Below are 21,104 nucleotides of genomic sequence, written 5' to 3' on the forward strand. Positions count from 1 at the left end.
CGGAGCCAGCGCCCTCGGGGTCCTTCCGCCGCGGCGCTGACGGCGAGGGCGGGGCGCGCGGGGCCCCCTGATTGGCCCCCGGCTGAATGGTTGCCGAGAGACGAGTAAATCTTCGGCGGCGGGAAGGGGCGGGAGCGCGGCGCAGGCGCAGGCGCAGTCGAGGGGCCTGGCCGGCTCCCCCCCCCCCCCCCCAACCCCGGAGTCCCGGGGCCCTGCTCTCCGCCGGGCTCCTGCTGCCGTCGCCGTCCGTCGCCTCTTCCTCCGTCTCCGTCCTGCTGCCTCGCAGGCCTGCTTTCCTCTTGCTCCTCCGGGGATCTTGGCCTTGCTCCTCTTCTCTCCGGAGCGGGCAGTGACACCCCGACGCCTACCTCCCGCGTGTGTTTTGAGGTCTGGAAACGCGCGCGCACACACACACACACACACACACACACACCAGCTTGTGGCTTGTGAGCCGAGGAAGCCTTCCTCTTCCCCCCAAGCAAATTGCCTGGAGGCTGGCCCTCCGCCCGCAGGCTGCACCTGTGTGTGGTTAGCGGGTGCGGGCCTCGAGAAGTCCGGTCGCCCAGGCTGACAACTGCGACCGCGTGGCCGCGCCCCCGAGGGCCGCGTGTATTATAGAAGGTGCGAGCCGGGCTTGGACACCAGCCGCCGGCTCCGTAGCAAGCGGCTTGGGGTCCAGGTTCGAAACTCAGGTCAGTGTGGGCTGGGACCTCCGCTCACCACCTGTCTATCTGCAAGGCCTTGGGCAACGACTTAACTCTCCCCGTAAACCTGTTTGCTCACCTGTATGATGAGGCTAAAGCTAGAGCAGCTTCCTAGGCTTCTGTAAGTATTGGATAAGAACATGGAAGGCTATTAGTGCAGTGTCTCACGCAAATTGTGTGGCAAGTGTTGCTCATATCAAATAGTAGCTGTTGTTAGTGATCAATAAACGTTTACTGAGCTTGTGCGGATCCCCCTACTGGGTGGTGGAGAGGAAGGTTACTTCCCAGGTGCGGGATCTCCCTATCCCTCCCCTTGCGACCCCGCCTGAAATATCCGTGTCTGCCAAGATCTCAAGAGCTCTCTGGGGGCAGGGGGAAGTCTCCCGGAAGGTTGATGAGATAGGATATCAGCATGCCTCCTTGGGGGAAAGCAACAGTGATTCTATTGTTGGACATGAAATCAGGGTGTATGGTCTGGTTTTTTTCTCTTCACCCTTTGAGATATACATTCAGGATAGTGCACAAAGCTGGGGTTACACCATGATGAATTTCTATGTATGTGTACACTCAGGTATCTCCAGCTTCCTCATGCCCCTTCCCATTCCGTGTCCCTCAAGGGTCAACGCTGTTCTGACCTCTATCACCACAGGTTAGTTTTCCAGGGTTTGAACTGGATGTGGATGAATTACATGTCTGTGCATTTTTGTGTCCATCTCCTTTCACTTAACGGTGTGTCTATAATATTCATCCATTTGGTCGATGTAACAATAGTTCATTCTTTTCCATTGTTGTATATTATTTAATTGTATAAATATTCAATAATTGATATACTCTTCCTACTGGTAGATGTTTGGGTTGCATCAAGTTCTTGTCTATCCTGAATGAAGATGCTACAAACTATCTTTTTTTTTTTTTCTAGCTTCATTGAAGTGTAGTTGGCAATTAAAAATTAGGTACATTTAAGGCCTACTACATGATGTTTTAATGTACATTGTGAAATGATTACCACAACCAACCTAGCCATTACCTCCCATAGTTACCACGTGTGTATGTGTAGTGCAAATGCTTAATATCAAACTCTCTTTTGCAAATTTCAGTTATATAATACAGTACTATTAGTTATAGTCACCGTGGTGTACATTAGATCCCCAGAATTTATTCATCTGGCATAACTGTACCTTTATACCCTCAGGTCTATATATACAGGATTGGAATTGCAGAATCACAGAGTATATACATATTAAGCTTTAAATGTATTGCCAAATGGTTTACTCAAGTGGTATAACAATTCGTATTCCAATGAGCGATGTGAGATTTCCGGTTGCTCCACATCTTTGCCAGTATTGGTATCATCGGTCTTTTTAATTTAAAAAGGCGAGCGTGTATTGTATTATGATTTACGTTTATTTGTTGATCAGTGATGTCGAGAAATTTCTTAGACGCAACTGGCCATTTGATATCTTTTTAGTGTATTTAGTGCAAGTCTTTTTGTCCATTTGTAGAGAGTTGTCTCTCTTAGTGATCTGTAAGAGTTCTTTACACATTCTGGGTATAAGTCCTTGCCCAGTATATGCATGACAAATATCTTCTCCCAGTCTGTGATTTTCTTTTCATTCTCTGGATGCTATCTTTTGACAAATAGAAATTCTTAAGTTTAAAGGAGTCTAATTTATTAATTTATTTATTATTTTAGGACTGGGGCTTTCATGTCCTGTTTGAAGAATCATTGCCTGGTGTTAAGGCCGTAGGGATCATTGCCTTTATTTTCTTCTAGGAACCTGATTGCTTTAACCTTCACAGTTAGGTCTATGATTCATCACACATTAATTTGTTGGGCAGCTTGGGGTCAAGATTTATTTTTTCTCATTTGGAATCCAGTTGGCTCAGCACCAATGGCAAACAGTTTTGTTGAATGAATGAATGAATGAATATTTGTTGAATGAAAGATTCATTTAAGAGAATAAAGCAACCAGTTACTTAGAAACCAGAATGTCTAGGGGGGAAAAAAAAGGACACTTGATCATAATAAACTTAATGCAAAATTTTATATTACATTGACTCTTGGACCATTTCTATTTTTTCAGTCCCTTGTGGATATCATTAGCAAAAGTAGCCTAAGGTAGAACACAGTTCAGAAATTCTTACCTAGAATTTGACCTGGCATGGTTTGCTTTTACCTTTGTGTAGGTAAAATTTTGTTCAGCTTCCTGACCAGTAGGTGACTTTGACAACTGGGGCGGGAGGGGGGGGGGTGCGTGTTGGGCAGGGAGAACCAAGAGCCAGAGAAGAAATTAATTATTCATATATGTGTATGTATTTTTTTCTTGGTTCCCTTTTTATTCTTGAGGCATTACTTGCCTTCTCTAGAATTTTGTTTCTGATTTTGTTTGTTTGTCCGTTTTGTTTCCTAAAATACACAGTGTTCTTTCTACCTCATAAAACTGTGGCATCCAAGAGCTGGAAGGAGTCTCAAGAAGTCATTGCCCATTGGACATGGGACCAGATATTGAAACTGTCTTTCCAAGATTATTGGAGCCTCCTTGCCAAACTCCAGCTTCTGCCAGAACAAACACACCCAACCAAAATGGTTTAAAGACCTTAGCATTCTGTGGTACTTTATCTATACCTACAAAAGCTAAGGAAATGCCAGTGTGCCTTACTTGTGGCCATGACTCTGAAAATGTTTTATGTCCCAATAGAATCTTATTTTAAATAAGACATCCTGTCACCAATTATTTTTGTAAAGCAAACACACACACACACACACACATACAAAAACAAAACCCCACTTCTAGTTGGTGCTCAGATATCCTCATGTAGTAGTTTCATAAGTCGTAAGATTTAGTAGTACCTTATCTCGAGATGGATTATTGTGATAAACACTTATTAAACTACCCTCCTCTAAAAATCTTTCTTAAAAAGATTTTTAAGTAAAGGTTTGATTGTGTATACTGACACATAGAGAACTGCACAAGTCATAAAAACTCAGCTCAGTGAACTTTCACAAACTGCATACACCTGTGTCATTAGCATGTAACTCAAGAAGCAAAGGAGCACCACTACGCTGTGGGCCTACATTAAAACCACCGCAGTGGCATTGTCTACATCCTGATGAGTCTTTGGTAAAGCCAAAGCATGACCTGGCTTCCTGCTTCCTACCTAGAAACCATGCCAGTCAATCTCTATCTCTTCGCGGGCTCCCTCAAGCTGATATTTTTTTTTCTTGGGTGTTGCAGAAAGAGAATGAGGTTTGGAGTAAGAAGGCGTACGTTCTATTTAGAGCCAACCACAGGAATAATGGAGCTGAGACTAGTCAGATTTGATGGGGCAGGGAGGAAAGAGCTGGCTGCATCTTCGGGCAGCGATCTAGCCGACTCAAGCATGACACAGCTCCGGAGACTCTGGGGAACTGAGGCAGCCTGAAAAGAGTAGAGGGGCCCCGAAAGGGGGAGAGGGTGATGGTGGCACTGCCAAAGAAAGGAAGATGCCCAATTTGGGAGGTGCTAACCTCAGCTCTCTGAGCTACTGTCTCTACACACCCTTCCTGCCCAACTCCCTGACGATGTCACTAGGGAAAGGATGGGTTTCATCAGATGGCTGGTACACCCCTGTCAGATGGCTCAGCCTCTCTGAGTGTTAGCTTCCAAATCCAAAAACCCAAAAAAAGGATAAGTAACCTCTGCTTAGTGCTGGTATGCCCCGATCAAATGAGGGAGTGAATGCATAAGAAAACAGTTGTCTTTTTACAACGTTTCTCTCCCTTTGCCAACCATGGTCCCTTTCTCACTTTACTGTCAGGATGGCTTGGCGAGCAGGTCAGATGAGAACAGAGGAGGGGATATTCTCAACACTTTGTTGTGGCTGCCTTCACTTCTGGGGCTCCAGATTTCTTATCTGAGGATTAACGTTTTCAAATCCTCCTTCAGGGAAAAGGGATTCTGTGTAAGTAAATTGTCAGCTGATCATTTCATATCTCCTGTGTGCACTCTGAAGCTGTCTTACCTTCAGATCCTGGATGTCTGTCTCACCAGCTGTTGTAACGCCTGAAATTCCCGGCACTGGAGTGCCTGCTAGGGAAGAGACTCCCACCCTTCCCACAGAGTCGGCCAGGGGAAGAAGATGCCCATTTGCTAGGAACGGCTACCTTGCCTGCCAGCTGTGGTTCTCAGTGTTCAAACATTGATCTCCTGGTCCTCACATCAGCCCGGATTTTTCAGTTGCAGGCATTCAAAAATGACTTTGGAAGATTTAAGCAAAATGGAATTTACTTAAAAGATATTGGGGAACCCACAGCATCAAAAGGCTGGCTGGAGAACTTTGCCATTTGCCTTTGCTACCAGGAACAAAGCTTGAAGGTCATCTTGCAGAACCGGTACTGGCCCAGGGAGGATGCCATGAAGTTTTTGTAAACATGGCACATGTGGCCACTACTGCCTCTGGAAACTGGACATAACTGCCACCAGCACTATGGCCACAACTCCTTGATAACTGGAGTCTTTGACTCTCTGCTTTTTCCCACCATGAGCTTCTGATTCAAAAATCTGGGTGGGAGCATCTGATTGGCAGAGCCCAGATCATGTGTCCAAGCCCTGGTTGCAAAGATGGCCCAGAAACAGGCTCCATGATCTTTTCAGCTTTAATTCTGGAGAATGGGCTCTACCTCTTAATGTAGGGGATTCTCCAAACAGAGGGAAGATGTTCAGATGCTGGATGGCCAGAACATGTACCTCTTCCTTACAGCCTTTACAGCTACCTCTTGTGCTCACTGCTTGAATTAACCCGCATCCTTTGACCCATCTAGCTCTGGGACACAGACAAATTTCTGAAGCGTACGAGTTGGAGGACCAGGATATGGATTCTTGAGAATCTTCAAGGATGGAGGCCATCCAGTTCATGCTATCCTGCCAATATTCTCTGCTCTTGGCCAGGTGACATTTTTCCTCTTCAAAATTCTTAGAACAAGCCGCAAGTGGATATTTAGTAGGAGAATAAAAGGAAAAGAAAAAAAGAAAGAAAGAGGCCTTGAATAACATCGGCCCCCACTCCCACTCCCCACCATGTCTCAATTTTCATTCCTTTTTTTTTTTTTTAAGATTTTAAAAAAGATTTTATTTATTTATTCATGAGAGACACATAGGGAGAGGGAGGCTCCCTGTAGGGAGCCTGATGTGGGACTCAATCCCTGGACCCAGGGATCACAACCTGAGCTAAAGGCAGACACTTAACCACTGAGCCACCTAGGCATCCCTCAGTTTGACTCTGTGATGTATTAGCCACAGCTCTGGGCCTCAGTTTACCGGTCTGTTAAGAAAAAAGAAGAAGGAGGAAGAGGACGACGACGATGATGACGACCTGACCTGACCTAACTTACCTGTACCTTTTGTGACTCTAGCAGTGACATGAAAGAGGTAACGGGTGTGTGGCAGTGCTGCCCAGCACCCATGGGGTTGGCTGCATATAATGACAGTGTCCCAGTGCTGGCGCTTGTGTAACAGGCGGATTTACCGAGAGGGGACGACTGTTTGCTCAGCAGCCTAGAAGTCTATAATTAGACTGTCACAACATCAGCAAAAGTACAGGATCAATGTAATCAGAGAAGAAATGGAAAAGAACACAGCATCAGTCAAAGCCTCCAGTGGGTCCCCATGGTTTCCGGAGCACTAATCGCCCAGGCAGATTCAATGTCCCGCTTGTGGGTTTCCTCCTGGTGATGACCAGGTTGGTTTAGGCCTCTGCTGACTGCCCCTCTGAGCCACCCAGCTCTCTCCACCCTCCTCCTCCCTCCCTCTGCCCACTGAGCCTTCTGGATGACAGCCCAAAAGGGGCAGGACTTGTACCCAAAACTTAGTGGCCAAGGCACTTCCATTCCTCACATGTATGTGTGTGGGAGTGGAGGAGGGCCAGCTTTTTTGAAATGAGATTCCTGGGGCCTAACCTGGCCCTATTGGGTAGATGCCTTGGAATCTGCATTTAGCACATCCTCAAATGATTCTGTGCATGCTAAAGCGTGCCACAGAAGGCCACCAGGCTGAGCCATCCTTCTTTCCCACTTGTCCTCTTGCTTCTACTGTGTACCTGGCACAGCCCTAGCAGTCAGGATGGCAGCAAGATTGAGGCAGCCAAGGTCGAAGGGCCACCTCAAAGCCAAGGAATGATAATGGGCCTCTTATTTTCTTTTTAATCACATTAAGAATTCCAACCCGCAGACATGTTTATCTCATTAATCCTCATGACATCTGATCGAGGGGGTAATGACCAGTGTGTTTAGTTTCCTTCAACCAAAGTGGATCAGGGCCCAGATCTACCCCCAAAGGATCCAGATCTGAGCGCTTCTAGTCTCCCCTGAGCTTGAACCCTTAGGTAAAAATGACTGGATTTCACAAGTCTGTGTTCCTTTATTTCCTACAATTTTTTTAACATAAGTAATACATGTTGCATAAAAATCAGAAAATGTAGAGAAGCATAAGGACGAGATAAATCATTACCAACCACACAGTAACAATCCTGTTAACACTTTGTGTTTATCCTCCCACACCAGTGTGTGCATGCTTGTACACACACACACACACACACACACACACACACATGCAGGCAGCTAGGAGAGGGTTACCTGACAGGAGCCGGAGCCTCTAGATAAACAGTGATCTGCTGCCAGCAGGGAGGGAGCCAGAGAAAAAACACCTGGCTGCTTGTTCCTGGGTCCTCTGATCTCCTGCCTGTGTCTCCCTATGGCCCAGCCCAAGCAGAAGGCAGGTTGATTCAGTCCCTAGAAGTCAGCCTTCCTGAGACACAGAGCGGGGAGTTGGAAGGGAAGAGAGAGGGTCTGGATGGGCCAATGGAAGCCATCCAGCGTGCTTTCCTATGTGCACTTTTGGATACCACGATGGGTTTCCAATTTCTAGAGTTCCAGATCTAGAAAATGCCGTGATCTGTTTTAAGTTAATTCTCTCCTTGGCCGCAGCAAACAGATGAACTGTTATTTTGTGGTGCTGCCCTCAACACAGTGAGTTAGGAGCCCTGGCTGCTAGCTCTGACTTCTCTGCTTGCTCATTTGAGACAGATTCAGTGACTCAGTTATTCAGGAAATATGGGCTCCTCCTGAATACAAGACAGTGCTGGGCACCAAGGAGGGGTCAGAGGAGTGGCTGCCGGGAGCTCACAGCTTCACAGGGGCTGAGGGGCACACCACCAGCGTCTATAAACCAGGCAGAGAGGCAAGCCCCAGGAGGATGGCACAAAGGTCTACACTTATACTAGTGACGTATAAGCTCCTATTTTAGGCCAGTAGTGATTGATTTGTATTAATACGTACTATTTACCATATACTGGTCCTGTTCTAAGTGCCTTATAGGTATTTATGTTATGAGATCTTCCAACAGCTACATAAGGTAAATGCTATTATCGTCACCATTTTGTAGCTGAAGAAACTGAGGCACAAGAAGGTTAAATACTGAAGCAAGAATTTGAACCCAGACAGTCAGATTCAAAGGCCTGTTTTCTCAAAATATCTGTTCTACTACAGTGAGTCCAGGACCCAAAGTATTTTAATAATAATCCTAAGGTGATTTTTGCCTTCTGAATTCTCATTCCCTCAGGTGTGCAAACTGGAGTTTCCAGAGGCTGCATGACAATTGTGACGTTAGTCTGAGGCTAATGGAATGTGTGCTCTCTCTTCTTATGTCTTAGGGCTTCTTCAGTTTGAATTTCTAATATAGTAAATACCTATAGAAATAACTCATAAGTAGAAGTTCTTTGGTGTTCTTAAGGGGATCCCAAAGGGTCCTATAAAAGGGTCTTGAGACCCAAAAGTTTGAGAGCCACTGCATTACTCTTATCCTGGGGGGAGCCGTAAGAGGAAGCGGTCCCATTGGATTCCTGGGTCAGATTTATTACCACTAGTTTGCTTGCCTAAATCTGGGATGGCATAAGGCAGATCTACATCAGAAAATAATAGAGCCCGAAGGAACCCAAAGAAGTCATGTGGCCCATTTTCTTGGCTATGGGACAGATGCCTTCTGGTGGGCTGTGGGTTTCCCCACCCCTAGTTCCCTCATGGACCTGCCTTTGGCCAGGGTGACCCTGCTTATCTTATTCAGAACCCCTGAGCCAAGTCCACGCCAGGTCAGGGCTTGAAATTCTCCAGGGAATTTGAGAGTACCCAGTTTAAAGACAGCCCCAGTAATAGTTGTTTGTGAGAGGGAGCGGACATTTAAGGCTTTGCAATTTTCGGTCGGATAGTATAATTTTAATTATCTGTCAAGATTTATAAAACATGATTGCAATATGCCCTAGTTTTTTCGGTATATGAAGTGGGGAGTAAGTAACAGTAATTGCTTTTTAATTAATGGACATTGGGAATTATAGCAAACGAAGTTTAGCTAATCACGGGGAAAGACTACAAGCTAACACTAGAGATGGTATAAAATCATTGCTATCCCTTACTTAAGAGTGAAAAAATGCAGCCATAAAAAAGGATGAGATCTTGCCACTTTGTGACATGGATGGACTTAGAAGGTATTAAGTGAAATAAGTCCGACGGAGACAAATATCATGTGATTCCGCTTACAAGTGAAATCTAAAAATCAAAACAAATGAATAAACAAACAAAAGGAGAAACATACCCATAAATACAGAGAACAATATGATGTTTGCCAGAAGAGAGGAAGTCAGGAGTTGAGCGAAATGGGTGAAGGGAAGTGGGAGACCCAGGCTTTCAGTTATGAAGTGAGTAAAAGTCACAAGCGTAGGGAATACAGTCAATGGTATCATAATAGTGTTGTGTGGTGACAGATGGTAGCTACACTCGTGATCACAGCATAAAGTATAGACTTGTTGAATCACTATGTTGTACACCTGAAACTAATGTAACATTGAGAGTCAACTATAATTTTAAAAATAATGAATTTTTTTTTAACTGGAAAGAAAATAGGAGGTGTCATAGTGAGAATTCTAGGCTGGTGCCCAGTATCCCTTTCTCCTTCCCTGACTGGGGAACTGCCACAATGCATGAGTAGCATTGGTGTGGATGTCCCCAGTGTCTTAATGATGGGTCCAAGCTATCAGGGTACTTTTATCCCTTTGCCTGGGATCATTCAGGGATTGATGGGAAGTTGTCTCAGTGGTTGGAAAAGGGGACTTGGTGAACGTTCATCTCTGTCTGGGTGGGATGATATGTAGATGTGAGTCCCAGAAAGGGTGCCATTGTTTCACTGCTTTGAGAGAAGCTAACGTGTCTTGAGACCCATGCACCAGCATGGGTGGGACCAACTCAAGACAACCAGGTCAGAAAGCTACACTGCCACCGAACTTTTCTCTTCAGGAGCCCACAACTTCCTGTGCTTTAGGTAATTTAACTGTATTTTCTGATACTTAGCAGCCAACAGCATCTAATATCATTAAATAACTTTTTTTTTCCCAACTCACACACTTTAAGGGCTGTCATGTTGACCAAACATTAAATGTCAAGTCTGACAATTTAAGGACAGTTCTGATTTTACACCACCCTTACTAAAGCTGAACTTCCAAATGACACCTCCATGGTCCCAAAGTCCCTCCTGTTTCACCTCACACATCAGCACTTTCTATACTAGACTTGTTTTTCTTCACAAATAAAACTCTCCTTTCCCTGTTTCATTGTGTGGTGACCAAGCATCAGAAATTTTAGCGTCAACAACCAAAGTTTCTCAAGTGTCTAGGAAAACAGAAGCCTAGGAGGGCAGCATCGCATACATCATAATGCTTAGTGAAGCCAACCTGAGTGCCAGGCCTCTGTAGCAGGACAAGCATGGCAGCATGATAGGCATGATTCACCTGGTGGTTGCAAGGATGGGCTCCCAGATCAGATTGGCTGGGTTCAAGTCCCAGCTCTGCCTGTTTCTCTGGAACCATTATCTGACCTCTCTAAACCTCATAAGTGTCCTTATCTCAAGATGATAAGATGGTGACCATAAGAGAACCTCTCTCACCTGCATGTCATGAGGATTACATGAGCTAATTCGTGTATACTCATAAGTGTGTATGGCAAATAAGTTTTCAAAAAATGTTAGCTAGAGACTACCCATCCCTGGACTCAGTATGCTCTCCCGACAAAGGAGGGGATGTCTAGAGGGTCTCCAGGGCCCCTTCCAGCCTGACATGCCCAGAGCTCACTTGTGCACGGCGTCCTCAGAAGTGCTACAGGGGCTGGCTGTCTCCGGGGCCCTCAGGGAGGCCGCTGACGTCTGTTTTATGTTGTTCTTGTTGTTTTCAGTATAGAAACCAAAGCAAAGAAACACAGGGCCAGCCTATGCTGATCATCACATAGCACAGGAAGAGCAGGGCCATGGACACGGAGCTCAAGAGTCTCCCCTACTGTGTCATTCTGCCCTCGGGCCCTCAGGATGCTCACCCATAAATGAGGTCACCCTCCCTGTCTCTCCGAGAGACCGTGAGGATTGCATTAAAAAAAAAAAAAAAAAAAAAAAAACGACTCAACATCCTACCATGGTGCCTTGGCGATATTCATTTCCTTCCTCTTTCTAGAGCCCAAGGCCACAGGCCACCACAGTAAGGGGTGGGAAAGGGTTCCACCAGAGGTGACAGCAAGAGAAGCTCCCTAGGCTGCAGAAAGCAAGGCTTATTTGAAAGTTGCTGGGGTACCGAGGAGACAGGAACCTCACAGGAGACCTCACGGGAGAGCTGACCTCACAGTGCCTGGCACCTGGCTGGAGAACTAAAACGTTCCAGAGGCTCACTTTTCTCCCTGCCCTCTCAGTGCATATTACTGACCTCTGATCACTAATAAGCCTTAACCCTTTTTTTCTAGAGTCTCTGCCTATGCCCGTGTCCCAAACCCCAACTCCTTTGCTATCTAAAATTTAAACTCCCAGAGAGGAAGTCTGGAGACAGGTGGTCACCAGCAACCCACCATGGGCATGCGTTTTCTCTCTGGTGCCTGCTAGTTTAGCCTCCCTGGCTGGACCACATGTGCTCGGCTGCATTCATACGGGTGGGATCACAAGGTCCAGGTGCTCAAGGAACAGCAGAGAGGGGCAGAACCTGGGGCCATCAGCTACGGGTACAATGGGCTTGTCTACAAGCAGCAGTGTGACACAGCCAGATACAAGCAAGGGGGGGGATCCCTGGGTGGCGCAGCAGTTTGGCGCCTGCCTTTGGCTCAGGGCGCGATCCTGGAGACCCGGGATCGAATCCCACGTTGGGGTCCTGATGCATGGAGCCTGCTTCTCCCTCTGCCTATGTCTCTGCCTCTCTCTCTCTCTTTCTCTCTCTCTCTCTGTGTGTGTGTGTGTGTGTGTGTGTGTGACTATCGTAAATAAATTTTAAAAAATTAAAAAAAAAAAGATACAAGCAAGGGCTCTTTCCTCCCTCCTTTCTCACGGTCTTGGGCCCATCCATCCCATACCGCAGATTCTTCCCCATCAAGCTGGTGCCATCCCCAAAGCAAAGGGATGACTGTGCTAGTAGGGCCTGGGAGCCATGATAGCCTGTCTCCCAAAGGGCTTGTTTTTATATGAAAGAGCCTCAAATAATCACAGGCCTTGCTAGCAGACTGTACAGAGAAGGTTTTGTAACCACGTGGGCCCCAATCTGTACAAATTAGCTAAAGCAGAGGGTGAGCTGCTTTTCATGTCCCAGTCCCCGGGAAGCAGGCTTCTTACTGGGCCTGTGGTGTTTAGAAACCTGTTTGGGAGCTGCCCTGCTCACATCCACCTGGGAAAGGTGACACCGCTCCCTCCATCTTGCTGGTGGGGCCTGTGACAGCTTGGATAACTGGAAGTCACAGAGGAAAGGGAGTGACCCCGCTGTAACTGCAGACCAGAAGATGCTCTGGCCATGGTGCTGAGTCAGCACAGAGCACCTACCTGGGTACCAGATGGCCCCCTATAAGGAGAGGGAGGATCTCATCACAGGGTCTGATCAGTCTCAGTGTCAGTTACCTGGGGAAGAGGTGCGTCAATCACACTGGAGACAGGTGGGCTCCTGGGATAGAAGCCCCACCCTGGGGTCCTGACCAAAAGTGCCAAGATAAGGCTAACCATCCATGGGCATTGTTTGTTGCTTTGTGTAGGACTTTGTTCTTCAAACTTCAAGACCGTTGGAACCCTGTTGGGGTACTTATGGTATATGCCCATGTCCCAAACCCAGAGCCTTCCATTCCAGGAGTCTTTGATTTTGACAAGTACCCCTGATAATTGTGACCCAAATGACCAAGGACCACACCTAAAGAAACCTGGTGTAAGAGGAAGATTTTGGTGTCATGCAGGCCTGGACTCATAGCCCTGCTCTGCCACTTGCTGGCTGTATTGTCTCTGGCAAGCTATTTAATCTCTCTGTGCCTCAGTTTCCTCTTCTGAGAAATGGGAACAGATAATATCCACCTCATGAGTGCACTGAGCAGAATAAATGATAAGAGATGCTGCCCTCAGTGCATGGAAATGTGGGCGTTGGTGACAGAGTCTGACCAAGAAGCTCACTTGCAGAATTGTATTTGTCAAGGGGCACTTTTTACAGGAATGAATGTTAATTCTAATGTTCCAAAGAAATACCAGCTTAGAAGGTTCCATTCAGTATCTTCACTGATGAGCAAGTCAACCCTAGCGCGCCCCCACCCCCAGCACACTCACACCCTCCTCCTTCTTTTTTTTTTTTTTTTTTTGTGTGTGTGTGTGTGCAACTGAACAAGCTGTCTGCCTGGAAGCCCTCAATGGTCCGTTGTTACCACAGCCACCCCCGTGGCCCCAAACAGACTACCTGTCAGCAGGGAGTGTGTTTCCACACTGACATCACAACTGTGCAGACACCTCACTCAGACAGCACAAGGAAGGACTCTTAGATCCTACACTTCTGGTTTTTCAAGTAGTATTCCAAGAACTAGTATCCACCCGTTGGATAAACAGGATATTCTGTGTGGGCAAAGACCTGGGCTCACTGAGAGATGGTACAAATCAGTTGTTTGACTGGTTTTATACACATTAATGCTTGAGGATGGCAGCTTTGTACAGAGCACCTGGCAACCCCCAAACTCTGCTAAGCATAATTTAATCTTCGAAGATTAGAAAGTTACTTTAAAATCTTCCTTTTTAATAGTTACATTTTAGGTTAAACCAGCTTCTACCTCAATAAGCTCACAGCCCTGGCAAACATCCAAGAATTATGTCTGTTCCGCCCCAAACAAGCTGAAGACCTTGGTGGGATTGCTTCTGAGACTTGGGGTTCCCAACCACACTGGGAGGGGGTCCCATGCCCCTCTAGCCTGTAGTCTGTATGTCTGGGTGAGGGAAGTGGCCTTCATGTTTCTGTAGAATGATGGCTGGTCTTGCTTCTAGTGTCACAGGCCAGAGGGCAGTGAGAACGCATCCCCACTGCCAATGACCCAATACAAAATACGTTTCTATTTGTTTTGCGCTGAACAAATTCCCCAGGTCAGCCACCCGAGCAGAGCAGAGTTGGTGGTAATGGAGAAAGCCCAAGAGGAGAACATAGTTCTCAGTGCTAAGAACCTTAGCCAAGTCTTCGTAACTCCAGGACAGGCCAAGAAAAAGCGGACAGCTCCTCCAGGCACCCACTTCCCTGGCCTGCCCCTTGCCTTTTGCCACTGCATTGATGACAATCCCCACTTGTCTCACATCGCGTGGAAAAGACACAGCTCTGAGGGGTGGCTGAGCAAGCAGGTGTCTGCACCACCCACCATGCCCCTCCCCTGGCACATGTCCAAAAGAGTGAGGCTAGCTTTACGGTGGCCGTCATTTCCAAGGTGGCATTGAGCACTGTCAGCCAGAGGGCTGGGGCTTGTTGCTTCCTCTGTCCGGCCCTCCCTGGGCCCCTAGTCACACTGATGCAAGGAAAGGTTCTGTTTGGGATCACAGAGCTTTGGAGCAAAGCTGACCTGATCTTCTGTTGGGTTGGCCTCGTCTCCACACTCGTCCTTGTGCCTCTTTTCTTCCTGGCTGGGCTTGGCCATGGCCGTGGCGAGGTAGCAGCTAAAAGGCAGAGAGGCTGCCGAAGGCAGTGACAACAATGTTCAGAGCAGTAGCTCTGATGATTAAGTGCTCACTACATGTCAGGAGCTGTACCCAAGGACTGTTTCCTTGGCATGATCTTTTGTTTGGAAAAACTGAGGCAAGACAAGTGAAGTGACTTGTCAAAGCCACAAGGCTAGCGAGCTGGGGTGAAAAGATTCAGGTTCACATCTCAGAGCTGCCCACTGTCGAGGATCAATGCTTTTTTAGGATTTTTGAGGGCGGGGGGCATCCTTCAGATCCCTGGGAAGCTCTGGGTCCACCCCCTTTCCACCTCCTTTCTTGGAGTTCTGTGGCCTGAGATTTCTCTTTTGAGAATTTTCCGCTATTTGTCCATGGCCACCTGTTATGTTCCTTTTCAACTGAGGGGCTTGAGTACGATACCCTCAGCTTGGAGTTTTAGAAATGCTCCCCGCATTGCCATCTTGGGGGGGGGGCAGGGGGTTCTGATGCTTAAAGATCATCTCTTGAATCCACCTCCTGCCTTCTAAATCAGAATCTGAAGCAGCCAGAGGGGCTCTTTGTACACCCCGAGCAGAGGCAACAGAGCACCAGCTTGAAGGTGGAAAGCCTGGGGCCTTATGTGAAACTCAGCCAGCTGTGGAACCTCCCCGGACCTCCCCTGTAACACAGAGCCACTAACTGCCTCAGCTGGACCATGGCTTTACCGGGAAGGTAAAATGTGATCATGGTTGCGACAGCTTTTTGATTAATTTTAGTAACCAGCTAGCATGTACTGAACTTTCAAGCTAAGGACCCAACAAGCATCAACTCCGTGCTTTTAGATGCGCAGAAGGATGCGCAGAGCCACTCAGGGATGGCCCGAGAACCCACCGCGCAGAAGCAGCAGGGCCCAGGCTTGCTCTTGGTTCTGCTTGAGTCAAGGCTGTTGACTCCCTTTCCAAGTGTTGGTGTCAGCCACGTGCACGCGGAGGTGAGCGTGTGGGGCAAGCCCTTGTTCCAGAAAGCAGGGCGGAGCCCAGATGCTTCGCAGAAGCGTGAGGGCACCCCACTGACAGGAGAGCCTGAGAAACATCTCCTGCCCATACGGCCGCCGCTTCAGCCACCAGGCCTGCCTGCGCCACTGCTCTGCCTGCAGGCAGGGAGCACCAGGTGACTCAAATCCTCAGCCAGACCTGAAGGCAGTAGTTTCATCTGCTGCCTCAGCCAAGTGTTTTGTGTGAAGTGCTCCCAAGGAGCAGGGGAGACACCAGATTGCAGCACGGGCCCTGGCTGCAGCCCTGCCCCCTGCCCTGTTGTCTCCAGCCCCCAGCTCCCCCCGGCTGAGTCCAGTCCATGACTGGCACGCCTCAGGGCTTCAGTCCCCAGGAAGGGGCTCAGCAACCTTCCTGAGAACCCAGACACAGGCCAGCGGTGTCCCCAGGCCCCGCTAGGACCCTCCTGCAACCCTCCCCTCAACAACTGAGCTCTTGTGCATCCATCTTCAATCATGGTCCTTCTAGGGCTGCCAGCTTGTAGGATTAATGTTATTATTTTCTTAATCATAATAATGGTTACAAAAGAGTGTTACTACTTAACCCAGGACTGACTGCCTGTTGGGTACCATGCTGTGCCCTCTGCCAGTATTACCTTAGGGGATCACTGTAACAAGGACATTATTGTTCCTGTGGGACACATAAGGAAACTGAGGTGCAGAGAGATTGAGTGGTTAGCCAGGTTCAGCCAGCTGGTAAGCGACAGAGCTCGGAAGTGATCACAGGCCAAGCCCATGCCCCACTGACGTGGCCACCATCCTATGCTCTTGGTCTGATCACCTGCCCCCTGCTCCTGCCTCTACCATTTCTCGGCCCTCCAAGAAGCCAGGCTGTGGCATCTGTAGAGAGGCTCTGAGTCCCCCCCTTCCTGGACTGGGCTGCTTCTCCACTCTACCAGTAAGGCTGGCCATTGCCTTGCCAGGCCTCCGAGCTGTCCGTTCTCACTCCACCTGCTTCCTACTCCCCCCAATTCTGCATCTGTCCTTAGCCAGGCCTGGGGTATTTCCAAAGGCTCCCTATCTGTCTCTCGACTTTCAGGTTTCTCATGCTTCCATCTGTTCTGCCCGTGACTGCCAAAGGCCTCCTCTTGAATCATTCACATTCCTCCTCCCTCAGCAAGACCTCCCAGCCACTGGATGCAGGTTACAGGGGCAGGCCAGACCTTTGGGCCTTACAGTTTAACCCGAACCCCCTTCAGCCTGTCTCCCACCACCTCCCTCTCTAATCTGGCCTGCCTCACCTACTTCTTGCTCCTCCTAAGTACCTCATGGTTTTCTCCTCCATTCACATCGAAGCACAGGGTGCTCACTTAGTCACCAAAAAATATTTATTGAACACCTACTATGTGTGCTGTGCATCGTGTCAGGCAGTGTGGTGGTCACAAAGCCTCGCACCTGCCATGTGGAGTTTACAGATTAGCCGAGGAGACAGACTGGTGTCTTTGAGGAACTGAAAAGCCTGGGTGGTGGTGTAGGGTGGGGCTGGGGAGTGTGGCTGGAAAGAAAGTTGAGGACGTCAGCAGGGGCCAGGTCATGCAGGCGCTTGCAGGCTACACAGAGGGTTCCATGTGACTTCTGGTGCAATAGAATGCTCTGGTGGGTCTTAAGCAAGGAAGCGGCATGATCCGATTCCACAAATACTGCTGTTGTTATTGAACCATCCTTGGGTTCCAGGCCGATGTCTCCACCAGAAGGAGAGCTCATGTCTCTTTCCTCTGTCTGCAGAGTCTGGGCCACGGAGGAAAATAGGACTGGTGGTGGTGTGCCGTGGTGGTGATGAGTGACACTCCACAGTGGCCCTGGCCAAATGTCAACCCCACCAAGGAGCAGCATGGTGAAGCCACATGGAAAATGGTGCAGGACAAACCACGTGCAAGGGGCAGCATCTGTAGCAGGACTCACAGATGCCCTGGAAGGGAAGGGTGAGTGAAACTTCGAGGAGGAGCCGGAATGGTTGAGCGGGCACTTGGGTAGGGGATGGACGGCGGAGGGCTCTGGCTAGGGGGTGATGGGGACATGCAAGAGGAAACAGCCCACTACAGGGGTGGCATGTGTCGAGCAGCAGGAGGAGAGAGCTGGGCTGGCCTGAAGTGGGAGAGACAGTGGCGCTCCTGAATTGTGGACCTGGCCCGATGCAGCGGGGGTGCTGTCAGGTGGCTACGAGGTCCGCTACGGCCAGCCTGCATGCCCAGTAGAGCCACCTCCAACAGTTCCTTACCTCCCAGTTGCCATGCTGCGGGTCGTGTGACCATGCAGCCCTGGCCATAAATAACCAGTTGATCCGAGGCTTGGCACCTGAGCTTAAGAAGGCCACACAGAGGCTGGTAGCCACATGAGGCCACCAGCGACCTGTGAGGTGGTCCGGAAGAACTCCGTCCAGCTAGGACCAGGTGCCAGACAGAAAGAACTGCCCCAGCCAGATCGTCTTGGGGGTTTTCGTAGCAGCCACACAGAGACGGCCCCCATCAGCAGAACGCAGCAGAGCTCGGAGACCCAGGGACGGTGAGCAGAGAAGCAGAAGCCACAAAGCACCAGACACCATGCGCGAGCCGGAGCAAACGAGATGGAGAGGAGGGGAGAGGGACTGGGGTGGCGGGCTCGGAGCAGGGGCCGAGAGAGCCGAGTTGCCAGGATGATGCAGACCCAGGAGCAGGAGGAGATGGCGTGGCCTCTGAGGACCACAGACCGCTGTGCTGAGCAGTGAGGAGCCAAGAGGCTGTTCTCCACAAGGCCTGTCCCACACATCCTGCCAGTAACGCCTGAGGACGCCCGCGTGGGCCTGTAGTCCTTGCACCCCCAAAACACCCACCACGAGGACAGAGGGGCTGTGAGCTGCCATGAGCTGGGGGGGGTGGGGTTGGAGCACTGCTGGGGCACAGGGACGGCTTTCCCCGGGCCCTCTGCGACAGTCACCCGGGGCCACCACGCTGATCTGCTTGCAAAGTCTTCAGAGCAGGGAGAGCCTGCAGGCTCTGGGTGGTAAATTGCAGGGTCGGCGACCACAGAAAGCCACAGGAAAATTCTCGTCAGGGCCAGGAACAGACACAAGGGGAGAGAGGCTGTGGATGGCTCCCTGGAGGGGAGGAAAGATAGAAACAGCCAACGCTCAGCTAGATGGTACGGAAAGAAAATGAAGAAATGATGAAACAAATGTCTAGAATCCCCAAGTGGGATCGCTGGCAGGGAGAAAGGGAACTGTGTGACCAGATGTTTGCTTTGCCTCCTGGAATGGAAAGCACTCCAAATGGAAAACTTTCCCGGACCAGTGAGGTCAGCTCTGGGAGCAACCCCTCTTCCAAAAGCAAGATGGCGGCATCCGCCAGGCCCTCTGCGCCCAGGTGGGAGAACTGCTGGGACCAGAGGGCAGGCAACCGCAGCCCCCTCCTGCTCCGGTCCCCCTCTGAGGAAAACCTCAGACGGGAGCCAGATAGAGCGCGGCAACAGAACATTTGCTCCCCAAGCTTACAGACCTGGCTCTGGAAGGAGGACCCACGGGAAGGGAGCCACATCCAACCGGAGGCCAGGAAATGTTTCCCTTGGTCTGTGGCAGGGGCTAGTGTTGGCATGTTTCCTTCTCGTCCACAACTGGATGGCACAAGCGAAAGCAAACAAAACAGAAGCCAATGCAAAGGGCTTCTTGGGCTCCCTCAGTGAGAACAACCCAGAGATCAAGGCCAGGAACAAGTGAGGAGCTCCCAGGGTGGGGTGGGGTGGGGTGGGGTGGGGTGAGGCGACCCTGTGGAAAACCTGGCTGGCTCCAGAGACCTGTAAGTATCACAATGTCTTATGGAAATGAAGGGCAGACAATATGGAGGGTTCCTCATGTTTTGTGCGTGTGCGTGTGTGTTTTGTCGACTTCAATCCCTTCCTTGACTTCAGCTTCTAAGACTTGGCTCTTTCCTTCTCCAGTAGGTCATGGGACACCTCCTTGGAGACCCTTCTTCTTCTTAAGACTGTCTGCATGTGTCAGTTCAGCTGTGGTAACAAGCAGTCCCAAAGTCTTAAGGGATCACAATGACAACAAACATTTCTTTCTCACTCACATCACACGTGGGTGACTGTCACCTATGGCTCCCGGGGCTTTCTTTGTATCATGACTTCCTACTCCAGGGAAGCTGTAGGAGCTGCCCCATTTGGGTCAGCAGGTACAGTGGTGGAAGCTCTCGCCGATGCATGGTAAAGCTGCTGACACCTGGAACATACTGGCACATTCATTCATATTCCATGGGCCTCGTCATGTCACACGATCGAGCCCAAAGTCAGTAAGGTGAAAATATGTTACTCTCAACGGGAGGAGGCCATGGATACTCTCTGCCTCCCTTCCCAGAGGGGCTTTGACAGCTCAGCAGCCTCCTCTATGCAAGCTGGGTTTGTTCTAACAATATTGTGAAATAATAGCAAATGCAACAGTAATAAACATTCCCTGGCCCCTGTCTTTGTGTCGGGTGTTTTATAGGCATTATTGGAGTTAGTTACACAGCAACCCTATGAGGTAGAGACCACTGTGAGCCCTGTTTCGCATACAACATAAAAAACAGGCTACAAGGCACACAGCTGGGAAGGGTCAGGGCTGGGCTGGGATCTGCTCTGGGAGCCACTAAAGCCTGTCCTTCTAACCTGGGCCCTACACAGCTGCTTCCTATGAGGCCAGGGCTGGATGAGGGACAGATGGACAAACTGAGGCTCAGAAAGGCGACTTGACTTGGCCAAAGATAATGTGTCACAAACAGAACTAAAATACCAATATCCTGGCCTTTTTCCAACCACCTCGCTGGCCCCCCTGTTTTCTGGGGGCTCCCAAGCATTCCTGTCTTCCTCAGCAATCTCTCCCCCGGGCCTGGCCTGGGAATCCAGCACTTGGAAGCCTGGAGCTCCCTACCTCCCACCCCCACCCGCCCTGGAGCCGGGCCAAGTGAGCCCTCAGGGACTGTCCCCAGCCCATCTGTCTGTCTTTCCCCTGACAGGCATCCCAGGGTGGTGAGAAAGCCAGGGCCTGGGGATCAGCGCACCCACTCTCGAGTCCCAGCTTGGTCACTGATGCCTTCTGGGAGATTCCTCTCTATGACATTAGTGCTTAGGTAGGGGGTTGTGTCCACCGCTGAGTAACCAGCTTTGCTTGCTTTCCTTTTTTCTTTTTCTTTTTTTTTTTTTTAAGATTTTATTTATTTATTCATGAGAGACACACAGAGAGGCAGAGACACAGGCAGAGGGAGAAGCCGGCTCCCTGTGGGAAACCTGATGCGGAACTCGATCCCAGGACCCCGGGATCACGCCCTGAGCCGAAGGCAGACGGTCAACCGCTAAGCCCCCGAGGTACCCCCCAGGCTTGCTCTCCCCTTTCAGCTCCTCCAGTCTACATCCCAATGCGTCTCTTGGGTTAAAGCACTC

General features: G+C 49.4%; 1 long non-coding RNA gene across 5 annotated transcripts; it reads left to right on the plus strand.

Moving 5' to 3' along the window:
- The first annotated feature begins 120 nt into the window (after positions 1–120).
- On the plus strand, positions 121–20,149 carry LOC144280542 (uncharacterized). Of its 5 annotated transcripts, none has more exons than XR_013348943.1 (5): positions 121–387; positions 3,125–3,315; positions 15,219–15,397; positions 17,442–17,638; positions 19,626–20,149. It is a non-coding gene; the product is annotated as an uncharacterized LOC144280542 (long non-coding RNA). The 5 variants fall into 5 exon arrangements; XR_013348946.1 differs by having other exon boundaries at positions 19,629–20,149; XR_013348947.1 differs by lacking the exon at positions 19,626–20,149 and adding an exon at positions 19,267–19,389.
- The last annotated feature ends 955 nt before the right edge of the window (positions 20,150–21,104 follow it).

Source organism: Canis aureus, chromosome 12 (genome assembly GCF_053574225.1).
Source record: "Canis aureus isolate CA01 chromosome 12, VMU_Caureus_v.1.0, whole genome shotgun sequence".
NCBI classification, from domain to species: Eukaryota; Metazoa; Chordata; class Mammalia; order Carnivora; family Canidae; genus Canis; species Canis aureus.